Genomic DNA, 9,229 nt, shown 5'->3' on the forward strand with positions numbered 1-9,229 from the left:
CACTCAGTCAGTCTCACCAGGTCTAGCAAATCCAAAACGAGACCACTCAGTCAGTCTCACCAGGTCTAGCAAATCCAAAACGAGACCACTCAGTCAGTCTCACCAGGTCTAGCAAATCCAAAACGAGACCACTCAGTCAGTCTCACCAGGTCTAGCAAATCCGAAACGAGACCACTCAGTCAGTCTCACCAGGTCTAGCAAATCCGAAACGAGACCACTCAGTCAGTCTCACCAGGTCTAGCAAATCCAAAACGAGACCACTCAGTCAGTCTCACCAGGTCTAGCAAATCCAAAACGAGACCACTCAGTCAGTCTCACCAGGTCTAGCAAATCCGAAACGAGACCACTCAGTCAGTCTCACCAGGTCTAGCAAATCCAAAATGAGACCACTCACTTAGTTTCAGGACGTCTCGCAAATTCAAAACCATTCTCGAATGAGACGTCTCACCATTCTCGGATGAATTCCGATGAACAATCTCGATGAATTTTCGGTCTCAAAGGTCAAAAATACGTAGTCTCACTGCCATACAAGCGAACCGGTCTAAAATAGGTCTCAGAGACCACTTTTTTTTTCACCCGGGTTGAGACGTTCTTCAAATCAATTTTTACCATGAAGCCATGAAGGATCATTTTTGTGCACATGTAGTTAGATCATGAAGTCTTCTACTTTTTTTATAATTACCAAAAAGAGCCATCATGGCTTCACGGTAAAAAAACTGATTTCGGAATCCATCAAAGTGTGCTGAACAGAAGGAAAACCCTGAACTATATGTTGAAGATGTTCACGCAATTTTCTATTTTCCTTGTACATACATTTTCCTAGTGTTATTTTCTCCCACTACGTATTTATGTCTGCGCTTTCTATATGTATACATTTTCTGCCTGTCGTTTAATGAAAATAAGTTTACTCATTCGTCCCACCTTTCGTTATAAATCGGCAATTCTCGAGAGATTCGAAGTTACATAAATTGTAAATTTCATCATTCGTACGTGTCTTATCGTTCGGGCTAGTTTTATAATCATTCTGCCAAAATGTTTCAAAATTCAATTGAAACGATGGAAAATCGCCAACAACATTGCATATATTGCTGGTTAAGAACATGTTAAACTCAGGGATGTATAAAGCTTTATGCATCATTTATTCATGGTAACATCCACGAATGATATGCCATGTGCCATCATTTCAATTTAATTTGTATAGTCGTCGCTTTATAGCCATTGATCAGACGAATCTGGACAGCTCGCATAAATCCGTATCACATGTATCTCTTAACCACTTACCTGACGTAATATTTATCCTTTTCTAGTGCAACATCGGCTCGTAAAATTTGTAATCTTTATGTTGACAGCACTTACATTTAACTTCAACGAAATTTACTGTTGGTAACAGTCAACAAGTTGTGAAAGATCATTGTTAACAATTGTTGTAAATCTTTTAACGACAAAAAAAAATATTCGAAGCGAGGTCATATATTAATAGCTAAAAGTAGACATGTTACATTAGCGAATAATTAGAAAAATGAAATTAAATTCGTTGAACTTCGTTTCAAATAGTCGTTCTTTGAGACTATTAAACAAATTCTACTGATGTCGTCAGACTATTCGAAACGCAACTAAGCGAATGAAATTTAATTTTTCTTGTGATTCACTAATATAACACATTTAGCTATTCAATATGAACAATGAAGTTATTAAACCATCCAATAACTATTAAAATCGTATCCGTTTGCATAAAACGTACACAAAAAACTTCATACGAAAGGTTTGATCTACATTAATAAGAAAATGCACTCCAAAACACAATCTGGATTTTCACCGATTTCCTTGAGTTTTCTGAGGATTTTTTGAAGATTTTCTGATCCAATAATTTTCTAAAAGAGTTTCCATGCACAGTAAGCATTGCTTACTTTCCCTTTGGATTTGAAAACTGTTCGAAAATTTGGTGATATTTTTCTGCACCTTCATCGATACCTTCATTATCCTCGTTGACTTCCCAAAAATGACTGTTTGAATAGGATAATGTGAAAAGAAACATTTTTGTTTAAAACGAAATCGAAAACATATCGCATCCATATGTCCGTCAACAGAAAATTTATTTTTATTATAAATATTTATGAAAAGGTTCTTTATTTTCTGTATACGTATGTGCCCATTTATTATTATGCCATCTTCTGTCGATCAGAATTTTGAAAATTAAAAAACTTGCAAAGTCATGAAATGGCCACCCGCAGACATTTTTTTTTTTTCATTTCTTTCTTTTAACAATTTTCAATGTAACAATAGAAATATTTTGTATAATTCACACCAATTAGCATTCATAAAAATTGTGTGTTTGTTAACAAAATTATTTTAAAAAAATGGGCAGAGTTTGATGATGATACACACCATTTGTTTTGTGTGTGAGAATTTAGAGTATTAAACAAATAAATAATTTGGAAAAGACATGGACGAAAAAAAATGAACAAAAATTAAGATAATTTTGTGTGTCGAGTCCATGATAATATGACATGACATGCTCGAATGAAAGAGAATTGTTTAGATTTTACCTTGGTCATAGCCCATGAGTGTTCGTCTGTAAACTGCATAATATTATGGTAAATTACACCTTAAGAGCACTGAGAGTGTTACAGCAAGAGCATAAACCGTCCATTTTCCTCATTGTGAAAATGTTGGAATCCTACTGAAATCTTAAAATTTTCCGATGCATTTTCTGATGGAATGGCAAGTTTCGGTTTCCATGAAGAAAGTCATACTCTATACTACTTTGTTGAGTAAAGTTTTTTAAGTACTTTAGCAATAAAAACTCCATTTTATCAACTTGAATTTATAAAAATTTAGCCAGTACCCGTGCCTGAAATAATTCTGATAGGCATTTACATATAAACTGGTACCTAGGGAGCAAAATCTTATAGCTATGGCACTGTGTTCAAAGAAATGAAGTAAAACAATTGAAGTCAATCTCTTGAAAATACTTAGATTGTATGAACTTAGTAGATATTTTAGGATATGATTGCCGTCTGTGATAGTCAGAAGAAGACAGAAGGATTTTGCAGATCTTTGAATACTCAAATTGACCCAGGTATTTTGAGAAGTAGAATGATGGGGATCGTGGCTATTAGCCATAGTTATTACCACTAGAAAAACATTAGATCTTTAAGCATCAACTTCATAAAATCGGTCGAAGTCATTAGAAACAAAATTGTCGGTTTGTTTCGTTTACAAAACCTTCCCATTCTTCCATTCATTACCAACGTACAAGTTTAAATATACGTGTGATAGTCTCCTATTAACACACATTTTATCAATCGTATTGATGTTCAATAAGTGTTATTAATGTCTTCAATGAAGAAGTCAAACAGTAACTTATTTTCCAACAAGATGCAACAAGAATAAATGGCCCACAGTACGTAGCTCTCGTCATCAATTTTAAATTATGTAAGAAAATTACATTCACACGGAAATCGATCTATTGGAAATTTATGTTCGAGAGAAGTGAATTAAAAAAAAATCAGAAAAAAATATAATTTCAATTCTCATCGAAAACTCTTGAGAAGTAGGAATCAATCGATGACAATTATGACCCCCCAATGCCTTGTCTTGTTCATGATCAACGTTACCCCGATAATGTCTCAAATAACTGTGATCCTGCCGTGAATATATTCATTGGTGGTCCTTATTGCTCATGTGCATTTTTTTCATATTTATACGAATGCATATAGCTTCCGTTTTTATTTCACTTTCCGCATATCCGCATAAATCGCACGTATATAACAACATTTTCGGATGGAATAGAATTATTGGTCCCACCTTATTCATCCAACTGTCTATAATATGTTCGATAATTTTCCTTTTCTTTTTATTTCCTTGTCGAAATGGCCATAGGGGATTACAACTTTTTTTTTCTTTCGACTTTTTTTCGGTTTTGAAATAATTGATAGAAGCGGTCAAGAGGAAAAAGTATGGGTTAAATATCAGATCAAAGTCAATATTAATTGTGTATTATGTACTGCATACGAAGGGGAATGAGTGTGTTCATAATTCGAAGTATACAAAAAAGGCGAAAGGGAAATTACATTGAATTTGATTGATGCTCACATGCGGCTGTATAGAAAACGATTTTAGAATGGCATTTTGGCATATTGCATTAAATTAACTTTTACATCGTAGGAGTTGCCTATTAGCGTATTTGCAATCCTTTTGAAATTATAAATATAATTGTTTCCACGTCGATTACACAACATACTTAAAGAGACTTAAAGGCACAATATCTTGGCTTTAGATGTTTTCGAACATTATGATCTCGAGTTGCATAAATAACTATTAGAGCTTACTCAATTGCTCAATTTTTCGTTTTAAAATTGGCGGACACCTTGAATAACCAAGAGATAAATCGTGGACTGACTTGAACATATTTTGACGATTCTCACTATAACAATTCGCGAAAACTCACAAAAATTTGAGAATAAAGTTGCACGATAATTTTGCACACTAGCCTTCAGATAGGACTTATCTTTGGGAACTTTATTTCTTGGAGATTCCAAAAAATGCTAAAAAAATAAGAATTTTTTCACAAAAACTATGAATAGTTAAATGAGCTGAGCTTATCGCATAGATATTTGAGCTCAATTACAATATACTAATGTCAGCGCTCTATTTTTTGTGAACCAACTTCAAAAATTTTGTGACGCATCTATAGGCAAAAGCTGTTCGGAAATTAAGGCTCGAATGTAATAGATTGTTTTGTTGTAAAATTCTACATTCCCTCAAAAAATTACAACTGTCAGCGATCTATTTTTTCGTGAACAAACTTCACTGCTATGACATTTCATGGATATTGACCAGAGTGAAGTCATTTCACGAGAAAATAGAGCACAAACAATGCAGTACTGAAATAAAATTGTGGCGCCTACCGATAAGCAAAGCATGTCATTAAACCACGAAAATGTTTATTTGTAGCAATTTTTACTGCCAACTAATAAAAAGTTCGTGGTGGGCAAACAAGCTCCCATAAATTCGAATTAGTTACGAGCAAGACCACCAAACAATCAAATACATTGTTTAACTCTGAAAACGGTTGAGTGTTTTCTTCTTGGTAAAATACTTCCTCGGCTTGTTGATAAAAAACGAGCCATCAGAACAGTCGGAGCGTTTGCTGCGACGGAGCCCCGTACAAACCCGTATATCTATTGCGTTCGTGACCCTAGTGCGTCTGTCACCCTACTTTGATCGTAAGCCTATTGCGCCGGTTAATGTAGTTAAAGTAAAATTATTATGTAATATGTACATCTTACAAATTGCGCATAGCGCAATTACGAAGCCCCGTACGACGTTCCTTTCAAATGAAACAAAAATTTCAAATCGCCCTAAAATTTTATTTTTTTGAAGGGCCTAGTATCGGCCTCAGTCCGAGGACCCAAATTTAAATTTTTTTTCAACTACATTCTATTCGGCCTTTGATTACCTTCCAAATGAAACAAAAATTACGAAAAACGGATGAAATTTGCTCGAGTTATATGTAAAAAACACATAGGGCCCTAGTAGTGGCCTTAGTCCAAGGACCTAAATTTAATTTTTTTTCAACAATATTCTATTCGGCCTTTGATTACCTTCCAAATGAAACAAAAATTACGAAAAACGAATGAAATTTGCTCGAGTTATATGTAAAATACACATAGGGCCCTAGTATCGGCCTCAGTCCGAGGACCCAAATTTATTTTTTTTTTCAACTACATTCTATTCGGCCTTTGATTACCTCCCAAATAAAACAAAAATTACGAAAAACGGATGAAATTTGCTCGAGTTATATGTAAAATACACATAGGGCCCTAGTAGTGGCCTTAGTCCAAGGACCCAAATTTAATTTTTTTTTCAACAACATTCTATTCGGCCTTTGATTACCTTCCAAATGAAACAAAAATTACGAAAAACGGATGAAATATACTCGAGTTATATGTGAAATACACATAGGGCCCTAGTAGCGGCCTTAGGCCAAGGACCCAAATTTAATTTTTTTTCAACAACATTCTATTCGGCATTCGATTACCTTCCAAATCAAACAAAAATTACGAAAAACGAATGAAATTTACTCGAGTTCTATGTAAAATACACATAGGGCCCTAGTAGCATTTCACTTCTAAGGCCCTAACTCACGGCCCACTTACCCGATTTTAAAAAACTTTTTTTCCTGGATTGGTATTGACAATACCTATCATTTGCCGTGTCATTTACATTTCCATCGTTTATTTTGCCATAAATATCACCAAAAGACCTTAAATCACTTAGGTGGCCCTAACTCACGAAGGGCCGACCCGAATATGCCCATCTTCGAACTTAGCCTCACTATTTCGACTATCTTTCAGGGAAAAAAAAAATTTTTGAAATCGGATTTGATTTACTCAAGATATCGACGTGACAGACGGACAGACGGACAGACAAAATTTTTATTGCAGATTCGTCATCTATGAACATAGGCAAACACTTTGCCCTTACCGTCTGCTTCGAATTCCATCAATTACACACGGCATCGTAAACCTATAAGCCCCTTTGTACTTCGTACGGGGCTAAAAAGAAAAAGCAATCATGAGGGTGTCGATTAAAGTCTGTAATAGCATATCCATTCATATTATGAAGTATAATATCCGCACATTAAAATCAGGACCATTGATTTTCTGCTCTAAAATTGCAATGTGAAAATCTGTGTGTATTGATTCTTGATTTGAACAAATTAAAATTGGAATTTCTGTTCTTTGTGCCTTATTTTATATTTAACATTTTAAATTTACGAGTCATGTAAAAGGCCGATACACAATACAGGAGACCTATATATCGAAATATTTTTTTATTAATAATAACAAGAAACAGAAAGAAAGAAGAAGAAAAAAAAGAGTAGAAGAAGAAGAGTAAGATTCTGAGTACTAAAATAACATTGTGTGGCCGTTTTTAATGGCCATAAGATGAATAAACGATGATGATCGGTTTTTGTTTGTTTTATTTAAAACCTTCAAGTTGTCATACTCGTATATGCATTATTTTTATTTAATCAACGGCATTATACAAATTATTATTTATTGAATTGAACCAAAAGTGTTTGTATGTGAGTGTATGCGTTTGTTTGGATACCTTTTTTCCTGGATTTATACAGACAGTTTTTGTTAAACTTTTTTTTTTTTTAATATTATCCCAACAAAAATCTCTTCGAGAAAAGTGTGACGCAGTCTTTGAAATACAATTTCTAAAATGAATGATATCGCTAGAGTTGACGCTTTCAGCTTCGTTACGCAAAAATTAAATTTTACACCCAATTTTAGTTCAAACAAGCTGGCTTAGTTTTTCTCATTATCTGCCAAATAATTTTTACCAAAAAAAAATTTGACTGGAAACAACCAAAATTTTACCAAAAAAATCTACGTCGCAAAGTGGCAAATGTTCAGGAACAGATCAGCAAGAAAATTTATCTGCCGCATGCGACGCAGATTTTTTTGGTAAAATTTTGGTTATTTCCAGTCAAATTTTTTTTTGGTAAAAATTATTTGGCAGATAATGAGAGAAACTAAGCCAGCTTGTTTGAACTAAAATTGGGTGTAAAATTTAATTTTTGCGTAACGAAGCTGAAAGCGTCAACTCTAGCGATATCATTCATTTTAGAAATTGTATTTCAAAGACTGCGTCACACTTTTCTCGAAGAGATTTTTGTTGGGATATCAGTCGTTTTAGAAGTGTAATCAACACTGCTTTTTATAACAGTTTACAGTTTTAATTCAAAAATTTTACGAAAATCGAAAATTTGACGAAATTAGAAAATTTGACGAAATTTGACGAAATTCGAAAATTTGACGAAATTCGAAAATTTGACGAAAATCGAAAATTTGACGAAATTCGAAAATTCGACGAAAATTAAAAAATTTGACGAAATTCGAAAATTTGACGAAATTTGACGAAATTTAACGAAAATCGAAAATTTGACGAAATTCGAAAATTTGACGAAGAAAGTAATTCTCTATCTGCCACCATTCAAGAAATATCTCCAAAATCCCAATTGACCCACCCATTTCCAACTTTCGACATTTTTCGCAAATGCCCTTCTTTTCTACTCGTAAAACTCTGAGACTTTGCCGAAGAAAGTAACTCTCTATCTGCCACCATTCAAGAAATACCTCTAAAAACATAATTGACCCACCCATTTCCAACTTTCGACATTTTTCACATATGCCAATGTGTTCTACTCGTAAAACTCTGAGACTTTGCCAAAGAAAGTAAATCTCTATCTCTCATAAGCCAAAAAATATTAGTCCTTTCATCCTACGCTCGAGTAGCTCAAAATTTGGTCACTCTGACCACTCTAGCTCAACCAAATCTGCACCAATTTTTCTAATTATTTTTTTGTTCGATTCGTGTGGCAAATACCTTTCATTTGATGGGTCACACGCCCCTGCAGGTTTCAATACAGCTGAGCTACAGCTGAAAACGCGTTCCCGACCCTCGAAAACCACACTCAGAAACCACTTCGAGGCCAATAAAACAAAATTCTGGTTTTTCCTGGGGTAGTGGCGTATCACATTTTCATTTTTATGCCCACCCCGAGGTTCCTGCAAAATTTCATGGAGATTGGCTGACTAGTTTCCGAGATCGACCGTCGATAGATAGACAGATTGTCAGATAGACAGATAGACAGATAGACAGATAGACAGATAGAAACATACAGAGTAAGTTGAAAGATTTTGATTGTTTGGAAAACGTTAATTTGGTGCATTTTCTATCAAAATGACCAACTTGAAAACGATGTATCTCCGGCAATTTTAAAGTTAGATAGTCGAGTGATAGCTCGTTTTGCTCGTATTTGAAGCGCGAATAAGATAGAATAGGATTTGTGGTGATACAGGTCAAAGGAAAGAAACTTAAATTCTCGCCTATATATAGTTGCCGCGTCTCAAAAAATTTTCTTCGTTCTTTTTTTGGAAGTTAGACTGCGTCAAGTCCTCCGCTATCGCTCCGGACATGATTTATTATTGTGTTGATCTTTATGATTCAATGGTACAAAGAGCTCTAAGAAATCATTTTAAAAGGTACTAATAACACATCGTTAAATATGAATTTTTCAATTAACGAGGTGATGTTCACAAATGACATTAGGAAATCACTTTCACTGGAAAAGAAAGGTCAATCGAGAGTAAGAACTCTGGTAAGAACTGTAGGACTTCTCTGCCTTACAATGCATACAAACTCAGAACAC

The sequence above is a fragment of the Bradysia coprophila genome (assembly GCF_014529535.1).
Source record: "Bradysia coprophila strain Holo2 chromosome X unlocalized genomic scaffold, BU_Bcop_v1 contig_173, whole genome shotgun sequence".
In the NCBI taxonomy this organism is placed as follows: domain Eukaryota; kingdom Metazoa; phylum Arthropoda; class Insecta; order Diptera; family Sciaridae; genus Bradysia; species Bradysia coprophila.